The sequence below is a fragment of the Lissotriton vulgaris genome, chromosome 6, assembly GCF_964263255.1.
Source record: "Lissotriton vulgaris chromosome 6, aLisVul1.2, whole genome shotgun sequence".
NCBI lineage: Eukaryota > Metazoa > Chordata > Amphibia > Caudata > Salamandridae > Lissotriton > Lissotriton vulgaris.
In genome coordinates, this window is record NC_141694.1 from 243,439,683 (window position 1) to 243,463,171 (window position 23,489).

Consider the following 23,489-nt stretch of genomic DNA (forward strand, 5'->3'; position numbering starts at 1 on the left):
TGACCCGGGTCTGCCCTGGGAGCCTGCACCGGGGACAGCCTGTTTTCCCCAGAACACCTGGAACTCCACACAGGTCCGCTTTTACCAGAGGGCCCGCTACTCGTGTGGTCTGAGCGGTATGGCACTTGAGGATCACGTAGTGGGGGAAGCATGGTGGCCACGAATTGCAGGCGTGGCCGCACCATACCCGACATGTTAGCCAAAGGCACCCCCAAAGCAGAGAAGAGCCCCGCGTCAACAGCGCCAGCTGGGAACCCAAATGAGCAGGAAAATGGTGGGGCCCCCATCACCAAAGCTTTCCTGGAGTTACTGTTCAACTCCCTGAGAGAGGACTTTCAAACCCTCAAGCAAGATATGGCAGGGGAGCACAGAGAACTGTGTCACGATGTTGACGGTCTTGGGGAACGCGTGGCGGCAATAGAAGACGCAGATCACACTAGGAGCGAGGAAGTTGAATTCCTACAACAAGAAAACATCCGTCTCCACGAGCAACAGACCGATCTACAGGCGCACGCTGAGGATCTCGAGAATCGCTCCCGTTGCAATAACATTCGGGTCCTAGGCGTGCCATCCAAATCAGAGGGAGACAACATCACCAACTACTTGCAGTAGTTGTTCTGGGAGATCCTAGGAGAGCCAGAAGACTTCGAGATTCGTATAGACAGAGCACACAGAGTGGGCCTGGCGCACCGGGCACCGGCCCCACCTCCGGACATTCTGGCCTTCCTACCTGAATACCCCCTAAAGGAGCGCATTCTGAGGGCGGCGCGCCAGAAGCAACCACTCAAATTCCATGGACACTCCGTGGGGTTATTTTAGGATCTGCCAGCAATTACTTTACAAAAGAAGAAGGCCTATAAGGTAGCCACAGCTTTCCTACGGGACAATGGGATCCCATACTCCTGGGGCCACCCCTTTAGACTTATCTTCAAATGGAAGGGAGCCCTCCACCAACTTCGGTCCCTGCGAGAAACTTGTAGTTTGCTGGGCATTGATCACGGGGAAGAGGCAGTGGAGGAGGGGACCCCTATGCAGTCATCTCAAACGAGACCACTCCGGTCCTCCAAGGATGATTGGCAACAAGCGGGACGCCAACGCTCGCCAAGAAGCAGCCTTAAGCCAGACCCAATGACCATGGCACAGGAATAAGCAACAGCGATACAGGAAGTCTCCAAAGACACAACAGATGCAGCAAGTGTGAGGGGATTCTTTTGCATTACCATCGAATGGGGCTGAGGGGGGCGGGATGGGGGGCCAACAGGGTCACCACTGCCACATACTCCCTCATATCGTAACGTTACCACAGGCCTAGACTGAGTTTGCACAGGCCTGGGACTATGATTGCTAGTTGGGTGTTCGCGGTCGGGGTCAGGGAGGGGGGAACTGTGGGGGTTGTGGGTGGGGGGAGGTTTGGAACCTGGGGGAGGGCTGGGGCAGGAGCTGGGGAAGGAGGTTTAGGAGTTGGGGCACTGTGGGGGGGTTGGGGAAGTTTGAGGGGTGGGGCTTGGGCAGAAGGCTGTTTGGGGGGTACCCCTTGTCCACCTCTGTTCTTTTGCTTTCTGTTTTATTCCTCGCCACCACTAAGATCTTCAGAAGCCACCCTGATGAACGATGACACACTCCAGACTTAAAGTCCTTTCCCTAAACATGAGACGGCTCAATAACCCCATTAGGCACCGGGCGGTTCTGTCCCTCCTAGAGCACTCCTCAGCCAACATTTGCCTCCTCCAAGAGATGCACCTCTTGCCTAAAGACCAACACAGACTCAAATCCCTTGCCTTTCCCACACAACTTTTCTCGTCTTCCTCCAAGAAGGTGGCATGGGTAGCAATACTGGTATCCAAATCATTCACGGGCAAGGTTCTTCAGCGAGAGGCGGAATCAAAGGGGCGAATGTTGGTATACCGCTTCCTAATAGCAGGTCAAACAATTCTAGTGGGCTCGGTCTATGCGCCCAACGAGGGCAGGAAACATTTCTCCAGACAGCATTAGCAGCAGCCACAGCCTACACCGAGCGACATTTACTGATTGGGGGCGACATTAACTTAGTTTTTCACAACTCAGCAGACCGTTCCTGCCAAAGGACAGGTCAGGTGGGTGCCCTCTCCAAGTCTGGACATGCATACCTCCGAGATCTCGGCCTCACCGACCTATGGAGACACCTCCACCCACACAGCACCACCTACACTTACCACTCTGGGGCCCACAAGTCTTACGGCAGGCTAGACTACTTCCCCTGTGCGTCCCCTCTGGTAACGCGAGCGTAAGAAGTGGATATGGATAAGTGGAAGTGGACAAGTTACACCTGCTCTTCAGAGCATAGCGGACTCGCGCATTCTAACGCGGGGCTGAAGGGGCACTGCGCTCTTTTAAATTCCCGTTTTTGTATCTCTGTGAATTATTGTTTTGTTTGTCCCTGTTTTTAACTCTGGGTAGTTCCCTCTTACCTGCATTATAAATAGTTGATCCACAGCTGTTTTAGCGGGTCCGGTTCTGGGGACTTTGCTACAGTGGAGATTCTGCCGCCATCTTGGGAGGGGTGGTGACGCTGTTGGACGCCATCTTGTGCGGTCTAGTGCTGCTGCTTACACACAGTAGCCCTATTTAAGGCGGTGATTCTTTTGGCGCTGCCTGGACAAGTTACAGCTGCTCTTCAGAGCATAGCGGACTCGCGCATTCTAACGCTGGGCTGAAGGGGCACTGCGCTCTTTTAAATTCCCATTTTTGTATCTCTGTTAATTATTGTTTTGTTAGTCCCTGTTTTTAACTCTGGGTAGTTCCCTCTTACCTGCATTATAAATAGTTCATCCACCGCTGTTTTAGCGGGTCCGGTTCTGGAGGCTTTGCTACAGTGGAGAATCGGCCGCCATCTTGGGAGGGGTGGTGACGCTTTTGAACGCCATCTTGTGCGGTCTAGTGCTGCTGCTTACACGCGGTAGCCCTATTTCAGCCAGCCCTTTACCGCGCAGCGGTTTTGCGCAGCGGGCACGCCCTCTCTGTGCCTGAGTCGTGCCAGAGTCCTGCCCGTCTGCGCCCGTCAGCGCTAAGGAGGCGTAGGCGTGGCGACACCCTGCTCCTGTCCATTCAGATTTATTTGGGACATGTCCCCGGTGGGTAGATACTCCAGGGATGAGTTGTTAGACATCGGGCATCTGGTCCCGTGTTGTTCTCATGGGCCGGTTAGTCCTTTATGTTGCCCGTATAGTTGTGTATGTGGGACTTGGTCTCTCACTGCCCCTGTTCCTATCACTGCTTTATTAGAACCCTCCTCGATCAATCCCCCTCGCATTAGACCTCCGGTCCGCCAAGATATCTCTATTTAGAATCTTAACATCAGATCTCTCCGGAAGCACCACACTGAACTTTATGATCTCATGAGAGACGAGTCACCTGACGTGCTCTTCATGACGGAAACATGGCTACAGAAAGGGGACACGGCTGTTGTGAATCTTTCTCTTCCCCCTGAATATGCTATTTTTATGCACAATCGGACATCTAGTGGAGGTGGCATCGCCGTGGCCTTTAAGTCCTGCTATCCATGTGACTGGAGGGTAGTGGATCTGGTAGGCTGCAAAAGCGCTTTTTTCAGAATTTCAATCAGCCATCATTTTACTTTTTCTGCTCTTTTAATCTACCGTCCCCCTGGTTGCGACACTGCGTTTCGAAAGGCTCTTCCGGAATGTGTCAGTTCTTTGGCAATGGGCTGTGCAAATTTTAGCATGCTTGGAGACCTTAATCTCCATCTTGACTGTGGCCACCTTTCTGCAATTAGCAGTACCTTGGCAGATCCGGAGGCCCTTCAGCTTATTCAACTGGTCTCCTTTCCCACTCATATAGGAGGCCACACTCTTGACCCTTTTTTACGAATCTGACCGGGGTTAAGGTGGCTAGACCCAGCCCAGTCGCCTGAACTGATCACTTTCTAGTGAAAATCCTTCTTTTGATTAACGAGCATCCATTTAAACCCCAGGATAGAGTAGTGTACAAACGTCACTGGAAGAAACTTAAATTGGAAGACTTTCATCAACTTCTGGAGGCTCACCCGATAGGCCCTCTTCTTAATGTTGAAGCAGGGTATAACCTCCTTTGTGACTGGGTCTCCCGGGCCTTGTATACATTGATTCCTGCTGCCTGGACTAAAACTCGCAGTAGAGAACCCAGCCCATGGTACGACAGCTCCCTGGCTCTGTTAAAAAAAGCTTGTAAACAGGCAGAAAGGGACTGGCGGAAATCCTATGAGACTGGGAAAAAAACCCTGTACTTCTCTAAAATTAAACTCTTCCATAGAGCTGTGTGTAGAGCCCGTGCAGCCTTCTAATCAGGAATTTTAAAACAGCCTTAATCCGTCTAAGCTAATCTTTAAGGTTCTTTTAAGGACCTGACGACCAAAAAAGCTCCTGTAGCGGACATATGTACAGTAGCTCACTGCGAAGATCTGGCTGCTTTCTTTATTGAGAAAGTCCAAGCTATCTTACGTGCTTTTTCCACTATGGCGCCAGTAGTGGAGCCTCTTAGTTCAACATTGACTACGTGTGAGACGTTATCCTCACTTCCTAGTCTGTCGATGGAGACTTTTCTCACACTGGCTTCCAAGTTAAAATCTGGCTCACCAGCGGATCCGTTGAGACCAGTCCAATTTAGAAATTTGGCTGCTATTGTTGCCATCTTATTAATCTTTTGCTCGCCTCGGGCGTTGTTCCTATTAAATGGAAACAGGTGGTGGTGACACCCATACTGAAAAAGGCCTCTAAGAACCCCCTTAAACCTGAGAGCTATCGCCCGATTTCTCTCCTTCCTTGGGCCGCTAAAATTACTGAGGCCTATGTGAATGGGGTATTGTCTGAGCACTTTGGGAGAGCTGGGATTTTAGACCCTACCCAGAATGGCTTCCGTGCAGGTCACAGCATAGAGACAGCCTTGCTCTCAATGACTGAACACCTTCGCTCTGTGCTTGACTCTGGCCAGACTGCAGCACTAGTACTACTCGATCTTAGTGCCGCGTTTGATACGGTCTCGCACAGGATTCTTCTCCATCGTGTTGGCGAGGCGGGTGTCTCGGGCACTGCACTCAACTGGTTCAGCTCCATCCTTGCTGATCGGACCTTTAAAGTTGCCATTCCGCCTAGTGAGTCCAAGCTTTATCCTCTGGAGCTGGGTGTGCCACAGTGCTCATCGATGAGTCCCACATTATTTAATCTTTATGTGAGACCGCTGGCAGATGTCGTCAAGCAGTGGGGTATGACCATGATCTCCTATGCTGACGACACGTATGATGCCCCCAGATTCTGGAACGGACTCCTGGCAGCAGTGAGCTGGATGAATGCCAACTGCCTCCAGCTCAATGCTAAAAAACTGAGGTCATGGTTGTGGGCAAGAGGACTGATCTTTGGGGTGATGCATGGTGGCCCCCTGAACTGGGTGTAACTCCAATCCCAGTCTCAGAGGTAAAGAACTTGGGGGTCTGGCTAGACCCTGCCCTCAGTTTTTGCGCTCACACTAAGAGAGTGGGGGCCACTTGCTTCGGCATCCTACTTGGTTTGAGACCTATCTTGAGGTTCTTTGATGCCCCTACTAGGCAGCTGGTTATACAGGCATCCATATTATCTCGGCTCGATTATGCCAGTTCGCTCCTGTTAGGGGCCAACCAGGCTGAAGTCGCCCCGATGCAACGTGTTCAGAACGCCGCAGCCAGAGCACTGGTAGGACTACCAAGATTCTGTTCTGCGGAAAAAAACATCCGTTCGTTGCACTGACTGCCTATGGCTCAGAGGATCCAGTTTAAGACCTTGTGCCTAGCTTTTAAGATCCTTAAGCTGGCCTCCCCTCAGATTCTCGAGAATCTTCTGGTGCCATATGTGCCTTCGCGCTCTCTTAGATCCGCGGGCCAAAACCTGGCTGTGGTCCCTCGATTTAGGCTGAGTAGGGCGGGAGGCTGATCTTTTCAAGTTCTGGCAGCAAAACTGTGGAACTCTCTTGATGAGCTCCTGAAGTTTAGGAGGGCGATTAAAACGCACTTGTTCCCCCATCCATCCTAGTTCTTGTTCTGTGTGTCGCTGTGTTTGCTCGGCTGTGTTGTGTTTTGGGTACTTTGTCTGAAGCGCCGGGACGCCCCTTGGCTGGGGCAGCTGCGCACTATAGAAGTGTTATTAACATAACATAACATAACATATCCTGCTGGCCTCGCTATCTGACCATTTTCCAGTGGTGGCCACATTCCTCTTACCGGCAGCACCGACCCCACAACGACATTGGCGCCTCAGGGAGTCCCTTATGCATACCCCCTCAACAGTAGATCGGATAAAAATCACTATCACACAATTCCTGACCCAAAACAACAATACCAACACCACACGGGCTACTCAGTGGGCTGCCCTTAAAGCGGTATTACGAGGCAAGTTTTTATCTATAGCCACGGCTAACAATAAAGAAAGAGCGCAGAAGAGGGACGAAATTATGCAATGGGTGTCGGAATTGGAGCAAATACACCAGCGCACGGGGACGGCACAGGCCTGGCGTCAACTGTGCGCCAAGAGGAAAATGTTAGCCGCTCTAGACCAAGACACCGCAGAATATGCGGTCCTCCATCTCCGGTGGGCGTAATACACAGGGTGTGACCACTGTGGACGGCTACTGACGAACAAGCTGCATGAACAGTGCCAGAGGCAGGGGGTGCAGGCCTTACAGGAAGATGGAGGTGAACTTGTCTCGGAAGACGATGCAATAGCAGAGACCTTCGGGACGTTCTATCAGTCCCTCTATGCCGGCGACACCCTTGACCAGCAGGCAGGTCAGACTTACCTTCGAGGAAGCACGTCTCCCGTCCTTGAACCCGGCCCAAGCAGACTTCCTGGATAGGCCCATGGGCTTAGAGGAGGGGGTGTCAGCGATCTCCCGATAGAAGCATGAGAAATCCCCTGGCCCCGATGGTTACCCAGCGACCTTTTATAAGACGTTCTGCCATCAGGTGGCCCCCCTCCTGTGAGATCTTTTTAACTCATTTGATCAGCCTGGCGCGATTCCCACAGAACTTCTAGAGGCATCAATTTTAGTTATACCAAAGCCCGGCAGGGACACGACCCGTTGTGGTTCGTACCGACCTATCTCGCTATTGAATATTGACTTCAAGCTCTGCACGGGTATTCTGGCAAGCAGCCGGCTCGCACCTTACATGCAACAGCTAGTAGAGCCGGATCAAGCGGGCTTTATACCCCAGCGACAGACTAGCGACAACACCAGGCGGGTCCTCCACCTCATTGAAGCAGGGTCGCGTACGTGACCAGACTGCATGCTCCTTACTATTGACGCAGAAAAGGCATTCGATAGGGTGCACTCGCCCTACCTAGAACAGGTCCTGCATCTATTTGGCCTAGGGGACATTCTCTGTACCCGTATTTTAAACTGCTACCGACAACCCAACGCGTCAACGGGCATACCTACTCTCGCTTCCCGATTGACAGGGGGACCAGGGAGGGATGCCCCCTTTCCCCCATCCTGTTTGCCCTTTACATGGAACCGCTGGCGCAGAGGGTCAGGCAGCACGTTCTCATCAAGGGTATTCAGTTTGGAGGAGATACCCACAAATTACCCTCTACGCGGATGACATCGTGCTCTCCCTTACCGATCCTGTTCAATCGCTACGTGCACTTTTTATTGAACTCCATAGTTTTGCGCTCGCTTCTGGGTTCAAAATCAACACAGAGAAGTTGATTGTCCTTAACATCCTCTGTCTCCCGAGACTTTAGCGGAAGTGCGAGAGGAGCATGATATGCAATGGTCTGGTACCCCAGTACCCTATTTGGGAGTCCTCCTAGGCCCAACCATCCCAGCTACCGTGTAAGCGAATTTTGCCAGACTCCGCACGCAGCTCCACGAGGAACTCCGGAGATGGAAACGCCATTCCCTCTCCTGGCTGGGGAGGATAGCTGCCACCAAAATGACTCTCCTGCCAGAGATCCTTTATCTGTTTCAGACCCTCCCCCTCTGGCCACCGCAAGGCTGGATGCAACAGATGCAGTCCAAACTGGCATGCTACATCTGGCAGGGTCGTCGACCGCGCTTTAAACAGAACATTGCAGTCCTCCCGCCGGGCCACGGTGGTGTAGGGGTACCAGATCTCCAACTCTATTTTAACGCGGCACAACTCCGGAGCCTGGTGGAATGGCACCAGTTGGAATCGGGCAAGAACTGGCTCTTCGAGGACCAGGCGGTGGCAGGCATGCCCCTACAAGGGATTCCCTTTCTCCCCAGGCGCCGCCGGCAGCCTAACCTCAACACATCCCAAATCACAGGCTCCGTCATGGAAGTGTTGGACTGTGTCGCCACCAAACACAAACTGACATCCTTCCCCTCCCCCCTGACACCGCTATTCGCCAACCTCGACTTCACCCCGGGATTCGACCCAAAAGCATTTGCGAACTGGTGACGCTCTCCCCGCAAGGCGTTGGGGCATCTTTTTAATCTGGAAGGTATTCTTTCCTTTCAACAGATGAAGGAGGATTATGGCATCCCACAGGAGGACAGGCTAGCCTATCTGAAGGTGCGACACTGGGCTCTTTACCCTGAACTATAACCAGGAGCACAACAACATCTTACCCCTTACAAAAAATGGCTGGTCTCGCACTTCCGAGAAAAAATTGATCTCTCACCTGACCAACATCTCCTTCTCATGAACAAACACACATATAACGCGGGCAGATGTCAATGGGAGCGGGAACTTGGAAGGGCCCTCACGCACAAAGAATGGAGTGGTATCTATCATAGAGCCCGGCATTCCACATATCACGCCGGACTTACTGAAACCCTGACTAAGGTGGCCACCTATTGGTCCCACACACCTGAACGCCTTCATCAAGCTGACCCCCACATTAGCGACCACAGTTGGAGAGCGTGCGGGGAACTGGGCACACTGGAACATCTACTCTGGAGTTGCGATCGCATACAAGGGTACTGGGACATGATATTAGATGACATAGATAGCCACTTGGATACCCAACTCCCCCGGTTCCCTGCCTACATTCTGCTGGGGCTGCCCAACGCCCTGATGTATCCCTGAAGTCACGGAGGGGCCGCCTCATCATCATTGCATTAGGGGCAGCCACACAAAACATTTTAGCACATTGGAGAACATCACAGGCCCCCCACACACAGGTTGGCTGCACAGGTTGTGGATTGGGCTTGGCATGGAGAAGCTGTCCCTGGTACAGGCCGGGCAGGGGGACGAATTCCCAGAGTTGTGGCGGCCCTTTTTGACGCTGCTCACGGGGGTGTTTCGTGAATTGAGCTGTCCCAGATACTTACGTCTTCTCTGATTGGCAGACACCCCGATCCCGGAATTAAAGGCATCCAAGTGCAATAGAAAGCCAGGCGCTGATGACTCGTTACGCTTGTTTGTCAGATCGAGGTCCTATTGTCTTGTTCTTTGTGAAAATTCAATAAAAGATTTAAACTATAAATTTAAGACACCCCACATAAAGACTTGGTCCATGCTCCACTGAGTACTCCTGGGCATAATGGATGAAAGCAAGGCAAACTGAGTGAAGGCCTGAGCACACTGCCTGGCTTCAAAATGGCCCCTTGACCCCCAGCCACATGGCCAGGCCGTGCCTGGACCAGGTCTCAAAATGGCCCGACCATATGGCCAGGCCCCAAGAACACCCCAAAAAGTTGAAAAACAGACAAAAATCACCACAATCCAATGCCATCCATGCCCTCAATTATGTTTAAATTCAAGACACCCCACAGAAATACTTGGTCCATGCTCCACTGAGAACCCCTGGGCATAATGGATGAAAGCAAGGCAAACTGGGTGAAGGCCTGAGCACACTGCCTGGCTTCAAAATGGCCCCTTGATCCCCGCCCACATGGCCAGGCCCTGCCTGGACCAGGCCTCAAAATGACACCCACCCACATTGTCAGGCCCCAAGAACACCCCAAAAAGTAAAAAAAACAGACAGAAATCACCACAATCCAATGCCATCCATGTCCTCAATGATGTTTAAATTCAAGACACCCCACAGAAAGACTTGGTCCATGCTCTACTGAGTACCACTGGGCATAATGGATGAAAGCAAGGCAAACTGGGTGAAGGCCTGAACACCCTGCCTGGCTTCAAAATGGCCCCATGGCCCCCAGCACATGGCCAGCCCCTGCCTGTACCATGCCTCAAAATGGCCCCCACCCACATGGCCAGGCCCCAAGAACACCCCAAAAAGTACAAAAACAGACAGAAATCACCACAATCCAATGCCATCCATGCCCTCAATGATGTTTAAATTCAAGACACCCCACAGAAAGACTTGGTCCATGCACCGCTCAGTATCTCTGGGCATAAAGGTTGAAAGCAAGGCAAACTACGTGCAGGCCTGAGCACACTGCCTGGCTTCAAAATGGCCCATCGACCCCCAGCACTTGGCCAGGCCCTGCCTGGACCCGGCCTCAAAATGGCCCCCACCCACATGGCCAGGCCCCAAGAGCACCCCAAATGTCGAAAAACAGACAAAAATCACCACAATCGAATGCCATCCATGCCCTCAATGATGTTTAAATTCAAGACACCCCACAGAAAGACTTGGTCCATGCTCCACTGAGTACCCCTGGGCATAATGGATGAAAGCAAGGCAAACTGGGTGAAGGCCTGAGCACACTCCCTGGCTTCAAAATTGCCCCTTTACCCCCAGCACATGGTCAGGCCTTGCCTGAACCAGGCCTCAAAATGGCCCCACCCAAATGGCCATGTCCCAAGAACACCCCAAAAAGTCGAAAAACACACCAAAATCACCACAATCCAATGCCATCCATGCCCTCAATGATGTTTAAATTCAAGACACCCCACAGAAAGACTTGGTCCATGCACCACTCACTACCACTGGGCCTACTGGATAGTGAGGCTTTACAGGGATCCCCCAAGTTTTAAATAAAAAACACATATAACAGTGAGCCAAAATTCCATGACATAAATGAGATTTAAGTTGAACCAAACTCACAGAAACTGTTGTATCAAGCACCCATGACTAACCCTGGGCCTACTGGATACTGTGGCTACCCAACAATATATATTTTTTAAAGTTGTGAAAAAGTTTTAAAATTGTAGTTGCAGCAACTGCAATGCCCCAAACAAACAACACCAACTTACTTGTAAAATTCCAAATCCAAAAGTGATCCAAACTCTAAAGTCCAAAAAGTCCTCAAATCCAAATATCCAGCAGCAGCCACAAAAAGTAATCCTTCCAGCTCCAGATCCAAATGAAAAGTTACCAGGACATTGACAAAGCACTAGCAGGAGCCTGCTGGACAGGAACAGGAAGTTGGAGATTCTGGGGCACTTTCTTCCTCCCACCCACCCAAAAATGGACTCCTTGCACAAAAAAGTGCAGCCAAATGTCAATCTGAGGAGTTATTCTGAGCAAAATCATCATTTTCCGAAGGTTTATTATGCCTGCAGGTGGATTTCTTGTGCAGAATTGCAATTTTTGCAAGTTCAGGTAAGCGAGCTGTTCAAATCTCCCACCGGAAGTCAGCTGCGCGCCGCATCAAAGTGTTCGCAATTGTTTACTCCCGCGATGCGTGATCGCGGGCCCTTATGACGTATTCGCGTTGCCAAACTCTCGCTGTGCAAGATGGCGGGCCGCGATGGCGTACTTGCGGTCGAAAAACTCTCGCGCGATCACGCAGCTAGATCCAAAATGGCGCAGCACAAGCAAACCGAGAGGAAAACAACTCGGCAAACTCAAAATCACGGTAAGTCAACGCCAAGCGCAAGATATTGTATTTTTGAAGCGCGACCAAGCAAAAAAATCCACCAGCTTGCGAATTTGCGGATTTTTGGGCAAATTCACAGGATTCGTGGATCCCAAAATTGCCAAAATTCCTCAAATTCTGCAAACGGAACAGATTTTGCACCCACGCTTAGTTGACACACACAGGAGGGTTTGCTCATTAAAGCAATACACTCTGACCCACTTTTTTATCAATACCGGCTCTAAGGATTATTACATTTTTCTAGTCCACTGGAGCTAGGTATTTTTTAAACTCACCTTTCACTCACCCCTGACCCTTCCACTCACTTATTCCTACACCACACATAGTATGTAACACCAGTGCTCCTGCATATCTGTAGGTCGTAGCACGGCTTGTCCCACAGCGGGGCGGGAAGACCCCCTATAATGAAGCATGACACTTAGGGCCCTTTTGGTGTGTGTAGGGTGTTTGAAGAAACACTATGTGCTTCCAACCATTGTAAGTAACACACATGACCTTTGAGTAAAGTAATTTCCATTGAAAATATTGTTATTGGTTGCTCTAAGATGGTCACCGAGTAGGAGCTCAGCCTAGGAGCTCCCGGGTTTGAGAATCACCAATTCAGTGTTATTCCTCAGCGAAACCTGCCATCCACCTGCATCAACAGTTATTATACAAGAACTACTACGACTACATCTTTGTAACTTTGGAAACACTTACCTGCAGTGGGTACTACTTGATGACCTGCGATATCGGAATGCACCCCCGTTCCTCCAGTCGTCCACAGATGGCTGTAGCTTTGCCTAGAGGTTGATTGCAGGACGTCTTTGCTGCGTGGGGATGTCTGTTTCGGCCTCAACAAAGCATGTCTGCAGCGATGACCATGTGAAGACCGTTGCCACTCGCCATCAGCTGAGAATGCCTCAATGACTGCTGATGGAGCAGCTGATTGCATTGGCGCTGTTCTGCGAGCCCGGACCTCTTCCCTCTGCCCCCCCATAGTGTCAGACCATGTCCCACACATCTTCCCCCATACTCCCTCTGATCCTGCTCTCTCTAAACATGGCCCCAACTCATGGAACATCTTAAACCTGCCCAATCTCTCTAAAAATGCTAAGAAGAATTTCAAACATAGACTACTGATTCGTCACCCTGAAATTTTAATAGTTGACTCCTACTACAGCTTGACCTCCCCAATTAAAACAAACCTACTTTATTCTCCAAACGCCCTTCTAAATGGAAAAGCATGTTCCTTCTCAATCTCTAAATCAGGTAATTTTCCTTATGGTTTCAAATTGCCAACTACGCCATCCCCTCCTACAAAGGTGAAATTGACATTTCCATATTTAAATCCGATAACATTCTCATACAAGCGTCCAAATTCCACCTCAATATATTTGAGAAACACTTCAGCTACTTATCCTACCAATTCTTCAAACCTTCTTTTACACCCACATCACCCACACTACCGGACACTCCACATCTAGACACACTAGTTCAGACCCTGCCCCCAACCCACCGTGGCCATTAATACCTCCCCTCCTACCCCGTCCACCTTCCCAGAAACTATACTCAACTCTCCATCTATTGTCTCACCACCTAAGATGTCGTTGCTCGCACGCCCCATTGTATCCTTCACCCCGCCCTCGCTTATCTCACCGTACGATTCCCCCTGCCCTGTACTTAAGCCCCAAATCTCCCAAACTCACCCCAGACCTTTCCTCAAACCCCAAATTCCCACCATCATCTTGTCCACCCGCTCACCTCTCCCTGATACTCCGACTGCTGGACTGCTTAATTTGCCCTCTAACACCTCCCTGACTCACTTATCTACTTTTGGACCACCTCCAGCTAGATTAACTCCCACAGCTGACACTAAACCTTCCTTATCTGCTTCGCACGTCTCTTCTGATCACCCAACCAATCTTATTACAAAGTCTCTTCTCAACATTGAATCTAAACTTGCAGCCATGACTATTGAATTAACTCATCTTAGAGTGGCTTTCAACTCCCCCAATACCTTGACCCCCCCCACCCTCACTGTAACCCACTGCTCTTTCTCCCATAACTGCCCCCAACATACCGTATGGTTGACCAAACCTCTTCGCAGTCGAACGCATAGACCACTTCTCGCGATAAGCCATCTCTCCACGCATGACCTAATCAGCCTCTGTAGCTCCTACCTGCCTAAACCTCTTAACACTAACCAACCCCTCCCTTACTCCTAGATCCAAGTTATTTGGGCATAAATAGAATCCCTGATGCACCCAGTTCCCCCAGGCCCCCTTCACAACTCACCACCATACACTCCCTTAAACTAGCCAATGACACCCCAACTCTCCTTTCCTGCATGCTTGTCAACTGCAGGTCTGCGGTAACTGAATTATCAGAAACAATCCTCAGCGAGGGTATTGACATCACCTTTCTCAATGAAACTTGGCTTAATGATGACTCGACGCCCATTCTGACCTACACGCCCCCCCGACTACTACATCATTAGACAAGATAGACCAGACAGAAAAGGAGGTGGACTTGCAATAATTCATAAGTCTGTTTCAACTCTCCCTTTTACGGAAAAGGGATCACCAAACTTTTGAATACCTTGGAGTTGAACTCACGGTCAAGGGCTCCGCCTCGATTAGACTTCATAACATCTACCACCCTTCGGGTGAACCTCTCCTTTTCGCTGACAAACTATCCAAACTTCTCACTCACTCCTCCCTTTCAGATGCAAAAAAACTTTTCGTAAGAGATTTCAACATCCACTGGAATGAAGAAACTGATCCCACGGTCATACGCCTTATCCACCTTCTTGAGTTGAACGACCTCAAGCAATTATGCCACAAGCCTACCAACATCAAAGGTGCCACACTCAATGCGTTCATCTCCAACACTGACTTGGCCTCCCTCACCAATATCATCCCTATTGACTGGTCTGATCATCACCTGATTGTGTTTAAGATAGCTACCAGAGGTCGGCGTGGCCAAGATGGCGGGCTGAGAGGACGCTCTTGCCGTGAGCTCCCGAGCCCCTGGAAAACCTGCACCTTTCTACACCCCTGATCCCCCCCGGATCGAGCGGAAAACGCACCCAGTGTTCCCCGTGGTGGTGTGGAGCAGCCCGCAGCCCTCACTCTCCTTGCTGCGGCGGCGGAGCCGCTTGAGAACCGGCCGCGGCGAGGGCCGCCGGAGGAACCGCCAGAAGTCCCGGGGACCCCTCGATCGCGGGGCCTCGGCTACCCAACGAGGGGAGCCAGTAGCACGGTGTGGACCAACGGATTGCGAGTGTCTCGACACCATGACTGTCCCCGCTGGGCCTGAAACGAACTTCCTTGGCGGAGCGGAGCCGCATTAGCGGAGAGAGCGGAGGCGGAGCCGACAGGAAGCAGCTACGCAAGCCCGGGGATCAGGTAGGCCGCGAGGCCTGCACCACGTGGCCCGGCCCTGAGCCCCGCCCTTAACCACTGCCGGGCGCTGCCAGCCCCTCCGGCACCCAAGGTCGCCTTCGCGGCCCACAAGACCGAACCCCTCTCCGGTCCCAACTGCTGCATGACTCGCATGACTGGCCCCCAGCTAAGTGATATTTGAGTGGACCAGTGGGGAAGGACTGCTGCGATCCCCGAGAACGGGCCTAGCCGGAATCACCGGATGTGGTGTTCTGGGACGATCACTGGAAGGACTGTCCAATAGTGCCCTCTTTGTACCGGCAGGCCCCGACTTCAGCCTTGGGCGGTGCGAAACAGCACGTACATAGTCCGGGAGACGAGACTACGCCACACCGGCGTTGGTTCCCCAGGCCGTAGCGGACGGCCATCTTGGACGGGAGCGGAGTGATTGCCTCGACCTCTTGGAGCAGCCCTCGCTCACGGCGATCGGGGGCGCCTCATTGGGTGTGGTCCTACATCGGCGCGAGCAGTGTGGACTACCACCTACTGCTGCACTGCTGCCCCGGTCTGTATTGCCTCCTCGCCACAGCACGTGGGTTTTTTGATCCCCCCCTCCGCGATGTCGAACACCAGAGGGCCGAAGAAGGGTGAACGGACGTTGCCGGACATGCTGGGAAGAGGCACCCGAGGCAAGACAGGAACCAACCAGCTCCGAGCACCCCGAGTAGTTCTCGGGCGCAGAAGGCGGGGAGCCCCCGGTGACTAGATCATTCCTGGAGTCACTGTTCAGCTCCTTGAGGGAGGACTTTCAGGCCTTGAAGCAAGAGGTGGCCGGGGAGGTCCGGGAAGTCCGGAGAGAGGTGGACTCCCTGGGAGAACGAGTGAACACGGTGGAGGCGGCTGGCCACTCCAGGGATGAGGAAATCACTCACTTGCTACAGGAGGTCCTGAGGCTGAGGGACCAGCAGATTGACCTACAGGTCCATGCCGAAGACCTTGAAAACAGGTCCAGACGAAACAACATAAGGGTCCGAGGAGTTCCATCCAACGAGGAGGGTGAAGATGCGGCCGCCTACTTAGGAGCCCTGTTCCGTGAAATTCTGGGAGAATCGGAAGACTTCCCAATTCGGATCGACAGAGCACACAGAGTCGGTCGGCCTCGTAGGGCCTCAGCGCATCCTCCGGACATTTTGGCTTTCTTGACGGATTTCCTCCTGAAGGAGCGGATTCTTCGTGAGGCCCGACGACAACAGCCTTTCCGCTTCAGAGATCACCCGGTGGCTCTCTACCAAGACCTGTCCGCAATAACACTGCAGAAACGGAAGGCATTTAAAATTGCCACGGACTTCTTGAGGGAACATGGCACACAGTACTCGTGGGGGCACACCTTCCGCCTCATCTTTCGCTGGAATGGAATTCTGCACCAGCTCCGGTCTCTCCAGGATGTTTGCGGAGTGCTGGGAATCACTGCGTCGGATACGGACACCCCGGCACCTCGTCGCAGGCAGAGCATGCGAGATGGCTAGCAGTTAGTCGGGAAACAATGATTTCCGCTGCCCGCGAGACCTGACTCGCCTACAATTCGGGCAGAAATGTCCAGCGCCATACAGGAGGCTTCCAGGACTACGGCGAATGGCGATGTGGCCTTGACGGCCTGAACATGCTCCGGGGGGAGTCTGCAGTAGCCTATCTTCATCGCAGGTGCGGGGGTTCCGGGGGCGGGGAGTGGCGGGGGTGATGGAGGTGGTGGCTGGACGTCCACTTGAACAACTTTCCACGGCCTTGTCCGTTGAGGACCGGACTGGGACAATGAAGTACTCTGAATGGTTTGGGGTGAGGGGGGTGGGCAGGGGAGTTGATTGGGTGAGTTTGGGGTTTGGGGGTTCGCTGGGCAGCGGGGAAGAGGGGGGTGTGTGGGGTTCCAGGGAGGGGGTCCTCACAGTTGGGGGTTTGGGGGCTCGGGGACTGTACTGTGCTATGGGGTGGTTTGCTTTCACTGTGTGCTGTGGCCGCTCGCTGTTGCCTTTGAGTTTAGTCCGGTGGGCCATGCCCGCCCTGGTGAGCGTTTCTGGTATTCCCCTCACTGATGGCCCTTAAGATTGTTACCCTGAATGTGAAGGGGCTGAATAACCCGGTTAAACGGAAGGCTGTACTGTCCCTCCTGGAGGACTCACAGGCAGACATCTGTCTTCTACAGGAGACTCGTCTTCTAGCTAAAAACTGTCACAGGCTACGGACCCCAAAGTTCCCCACGCAGTTTTTCTCTTCCTGCGTTTCCAAAACGGCAGGTGTGGCACTCATGATATCTAGGAGGTTCAAAGGGGAGGTCATGCAAAAAGTAGCGGAACAAAAGGGGAGGCTCCTGGCATATAGAGTCAGGGTGTGGGGGTCTAGTGTTAACTATAGGCTCCATATATAGCCCCAACGATCATCAGGATCAGTTTCTGCACAGGGCACTGGAAGACGTGACATCCACTCCTGACAGACACATCGTGATTGGGGGGGACTTGAATATGGTATTTTTATTTTATATCGTATTTATTATGAAAAAGCACAGCACAATGTATACTCAGTCACATGCCTACAACCCATCCCGGGCCGGCAACAGGTATCCATGCAACAGCAAGTACAAATATCATGACACAGTAACATCATAGAGTCCAGTGTGAGAGTTCGTTGGTGGTCTGCCGGGGACAGGCCTCCTCTGTAGGCTCGTACCATCTGCAAAGTAGTGTGCAATTCAAACAATATTGGCAAAGCAAAACAGTTTTAAAATTTTTCCCCCCTCCCAACCAACCCCAACCCTCCTAACGCCCCCCCCCCCTCAACTGGTCCCTCATTTGTGCTCCCCGAGTCGCCTGTAGGCGTCACTATCACCTGTAGTAGCTAGTGCGGCCTGCCGCCCTACCCCTGCCCGGAGTGCCTCCCCCCTGTTCTCACTTCTAGTAGGGTGGGGGAATCTCTACCGTTTACAGTACATCAGTCGTGTGGAAGAGCACCCTAGTCGTGTGTATCCGATGGCTCTGGCACGTCACTCCCTCTGTCCCCCCCCTCTCCCCCCTCCGAGACTTCCCCGTCCAGTTTGGAGGACAAGTAGGTCTGGTACAGCCCCCAGAAGTTCTTGGGGCGACTCCCGGGCGGTAGGAGCTCACTGTATGTGTCCGACTGCGTGTTGCAGTACTTCATGTCGCTAACCCAGCGCTTGAGCGTAGGTAATGGCCCCCTCATCCAGCATAATGCGACTACCCTCTTCGCCAGGAGCAGTCCCACGCTCACCAGTTTCCTAATCGCGACTGGGAGTGATTTTGTGTATCCCAGCAGAGCAAGGGCTGGATCCATTTCTAGGTCCAATTCCACTATGGCGCTTAATTCAGCGAATACGCTGGCCCAATACTTCTGGACTCCCGGGCAGCCCCAGGCCATGTGCAGGAAGTCCGCAACCGGAGCCCGGCACCTCTCGCAGTGTGGGGTGTCACGAAGACCGTACCTGTGGAGCCGCTCCGGTGTGTGGTATACCCTTTGTAAGAATTTAAAGTGGATCAACCGGTGCCTCCCGTTCAGGGAAAGGCGCCTGGTGGCCGCACAGCAGTAGGCCCACATGCCGTCATCGACGTGTGTATCCAGGTCAGTCTGCCAGGCCAGCCTCGCCCTTGTGTAGAGCAGGGCCGTATGCTCGTGCCCTATCCTGTACAATCTAGTGATCAGCTTCTTCGGTGAGACGGTGTCAATGACATATACCAGTTCCGGGACCGCAGGGGGTTCCTCCATGTCGGGGCCCAGTAGCTCCAGCAGGGCGCTACGGGCCCGGTGGTACTGAAAGCGTTGGAGCAGTGTGGGGCTCTCCCTCCGATGTGAGATCTGTGCCCACGTCTTCACCTGTCCATGCTCGAATAGGTCCCCCAGAGTAAGAGCACCCAAGTCTTGAAGGGCCCTATGGACTCCCGGTTCCGCCAAGGTTGGTAGCCAGAGCGCCCAGTGTAGAGGCATGTTGGGAGCGTACATTAGTTCTTTGTTTTGCCTCTGCAGGATAGAGTGCCAAGCATGGTTGGTAGACAGGAGGGAGTCTAGTACGCCAACTCTGCGGTCATGTGGGCCACAAATGGTAGCCGGAAGCGGAGTAGGGTCCGCGAACAGCCGCTCCAGTATCACGTGCGGAACGTCACGGCTGCCATGTATCCAGGTGTGGAGGTGGGAGGCCTGTGCTATCCTGTAGTAGCGTTCCAGGTCCGGGGCAGCTAAGCCCCCCTGCTCATACGGTAATTGCAGTACCTTCCACTGCACCCTAGGTTGTTGTCCGGCCCACGCTAGTCGCACCAAGAGTTTGTTCAGGGTTGCAAAGAAGGCTTTCGAGAGAACAATCGGGATATTATTGAATAGGAACAGAAACCTCGGGAGAATGACCATTTTCATTAAGGCAATCCTCCCCATCAGAGATAACGGGAGTTTAATCCAGAGCTCTACGTCATCCGCCAATTTGCTGTATGCAACCCCGTAGTTTTCCCTCAGCATAACTTCAGGGTCCGTGTGGAGCATGATGCCCAGATACCGTATCGGTTCAGTGGACCATTGGAGCGGGTAGTCCATCTCGAAGGGGACAGTGATAGGGGTCAGTGGGAAGGCAACTGATTTCGCCCAGTTAACCTTCAGTCCGGAGAGCGCGCCGAACCTCACCACTTCTCTCAGCACCGACGCGAGGTTATTGGCCGGGTCCCTGACATAAAGCAGGGTGTCGTCCGCATATGCGGAAATGCCCAATTTGTAGGTGGGGTAGTTAATGGCTTCATACGAGTGGTATTCCCGAATCGCACACGCCAGTGGCTCTGCCACAAGGGCGTAGAGTAGCGGGGAAAGAGGGCACCCCTGTCTCGTGCCCCTGGTGATGGAGATCGGCTCCGAGACTGCATCCCCCAATCTGACCCTGGCCGTGGGCTCGTGATAGAGGGCACCCAGCAGTTGGAGGAAAAGTTCTCCCAGCCCCAGCTTTTGCAGCACCTTGCGCATGAAGGGCCACTCCACAGAGTCAAAGGCCTTCTCCATGTCAAGAAAGACCGCAATGGCCTTAGTGTCATGCCTAGTGTGCTGCATGGCTCCCATGACCGTGCGGATATTGTAAGTGAGGTTCCTGGTCGGGATAAACCCAGCCTGCTCCGGGGCTACCAACCCCGGTGCCACTAGTGCCAGCCTGGTAGCTAGTACTTTTGCATAGAGCTTAGCGTCAACATTAAGAAGGGACAGTGGGCGGTACGAGCCTGGCTGGTCGCTGGGCTTACCAGGTTTGAGTATGGAGACAATCAGCGCCTCTCGCATGGAGTGTGGCATAGCGCCGTTCTCGCAGATTTCGTCAAAGAGGGAGGAGAGGTGGGGTAGCAACTTATCCTTATACGCCTTGTAAAAGGCCACCGTCAGACCATCCATCCCGGGGGCACTATCCGCTCTCATGGTGGCCAGTGCATCGGATATCTCCTCACGGTGAATGGGGGACATCAGGAATTCCCTCTGCCAATTCTCAAGGAATGGCATCCTGATATAGGCGAGGTAGTTGTCAATTTGGTCCTCGACCCCGGAGATTTTAGTGGTGTAGAGCTCCTCATAGAACCTCCTGAATTCCGCCAGAATGTGTGTCTCCTCCGTGAGCGTCTCCCCCCCTGAGGTACGCATTTCCGCGATGGTCTGTTTTCGCCTCGTGCCTTTCATAATCCTGGCCAGCAGGGCACCCGGGCGGTCCCCTTCGCCATACGCGCGCGCTGTCGCGTATTTCCCTAAATGTCGCACTTCCCTGTCAGCCTCCTCGTGGAACTCACTCAAAAGGTCCTGCAGGGTCCCGTCCCCAGGCAGGTTCGGGTCAAGCCGCTGGCGGCGTTCGTAGTCCGCTATCTGCCCCTCCAAATATTTCAGCCTGTGTCTAATTGCCTTTAGTACCCCTGAGTGTTTCGCCATGACCACCCCCCGCACGTACACCTTAAATGTCTCCCAGATCGTCCCAAAGCTGTCCACCGATCCCAGATTGGTGTCGAAGAAGGTGTCTATGTCCTCCCCCAGGTCAGCCCTGAAAGCCTCATCCAGCAGCGAGTAGGGTGGAAAGCGCCACGTGAATGGCGGGATTCTCTGCTGGGGAGAACGCAACGCCAACAGCACCGGTGAGTGGTCCGACAGAGTGCGGGGAAGCACACTGCAGCCCCTGACCATGGTGAGCAGGGAGTGTGAAGCCAGCCAGTAGTCAATCCTGGTATGGATATTGTGGTAAGCTGAGTAATGCGTGTACCCCCCCTTGGCGCTATTTCTATCCCTCCACACGTCGACCAGACCCAATTTCAACATTTCTGCCTGCATGCACTGCGCCGCCGCCGCCGGGCGCCTGGCAGGGCCCGCAGACCTATCTAGCTCAGGGCTAAAGGTGAAATTGAAGTCCCCACCCCAGATCATAGCACCAGCGGCCCATTCAGTACAATGTTCCGCAACCGTTGCATAAAATTCAGGGGAGTCATAGTTCGGGCCATAGACATTCATGACCAGCAGGTTGAGGCCCTTGCCCGTGCACTTGCTTAACAAAAACCTCCCCTCTGGATCCGCCTTTACCAGGGCGAGGGACAGCTTGGATTTTGGATTGACCCAGGTGAGGACCCCTCTGGCATGGGTGGTGAAGCCTGCGTAAGTGGAGTGACCCTGGATCCCCCTGTGCATTAGCATCGTACTGGTGTTGGGCAGATGCGTTTCCTGCAGCAGCGCCAGATCTATGTGGTGTCTCTGTAGATAATGTAGCACCTTACGGAGTTTCCGATAATCATTCAAACCCCTCACATTCCAGGTAAGAGCCCTGAGGGACTCGGTATCGCTCAGTGTGTCTGCCTGTGGTGTGTCAGCCATTAACAGTGAAGGAGTACAGCAATTGTAGTGCAGCAACAAGGACCCCCCCGCACCAGTAGCAGCAGCCACCCACCCATCCTATAGCACAAGACATTTTAGAGCACATGTCGGACCTTCCCCCAAACATCCCAAACTTCCCCGAACTCAGAACCCCCCTCGCCCCCCACCGCCCACAGTCAACCAACCCCAACCTGGTGTGACCGAAATCCCCACATTCACCCCCCCCACCCATATTCAGACTCTCCCAAGCAGTCTCAAGAAGAGCCGCAAGCACTATGAGCGCCAGGGCAGAGGTAGCACGCTCAATGTCTCAACCGACCCACGTCCGGTCGTCGCCTCTGCGCAATGTCTTTTGGCCGCCCCTAGGCCAGCGCCCCCATTTGCCAGTGCGGCTTTTAGGTATCAAGAACAATATCGTATCCGCCTTACCACCCCCCCCCCCCCCAGACCCCATCAAACTCTCCCTGTCGTGGGCCGTTAACAACGCCGCCCCCGGGCAGGCTAGTTGAGTCATGGATGGTATCACCCACCACCTTAACCCGTGTGACCCGTACAGATCTCACCCGTGATACCATGTCCGGATGTCCGCTCACTGCAGTGGAGGGCCCAGAATGGGCAACCACGGGGCCAAGAGTCTGTGGTCATGGCTGGGCCTCAAGTGGCCTGGTCCTCAGGAGAGACCACTGCGCCCCTCCGTCACACTAGTCCTGCTCGTCCAGATCCTCGTTGTCAGCGCCCTCCTCCGCGGGCGCCGTCCGGCTGTCCTTATGCTCCTTGATCCACTGCTTCAGGGATTTCTGCAGCTCCTTCGGGTCGGTGAAGAAATGTGAGTGGCCCTGCCTATTGATGCGCAGCCGTGCCGGGTACAACATGGCATAGTCCAAGCCCAGGTCTCTGAGCTGCTGCTTATATGGGACGAATCTCCGTCTCTCCTCCTGTACCTTGGAGGTAAAGTCAGGGTATAGCGAAATGTTCATTCCCTCGTACTGCAACTCCCCCTTCTCTCGAGCAGCGCGGAGGGCAGCATCCCTGTCCCTGTAGTTGAGGAGTTTCGCTATTATCGGCCGAGGGTTCGCCCCTGGAGCGGGCCTCGGGCCCAGGGTGCGGTGGGCTCGCTCCACTATGAACATGGGAGAGAAGGTGTCGTCCCCCAATAGAGTTTTAAGGAGTTTCTCAACAAATAGCTCCATTTTCCCTGTCTGGGTCGACTCCGCTACGCCCGTGACGCGTATGTTGGACCGCCTGGAGCGAGCCTCTAAGTCCTCGGACTTTTCTTGTATCACCTGCAGTAGCCTCCCAAACTGCTTGCGGTCAGCGTCCCACGTTGTCTGCGCCTCCTCCGCCTCCGTCAGCCTGCGCTCTGCCATGTCCAGCCTCTCTGCATGCTTATCCACCCTCTCCGTCATGCGATCCATTCGATACGCCAGGGCGTCAATCTTGGTGCCGATGGCCGTCATGCCCTCCTGTAGGCCTTTCTCCATCGTGTTGAGCATGCCTCTGATT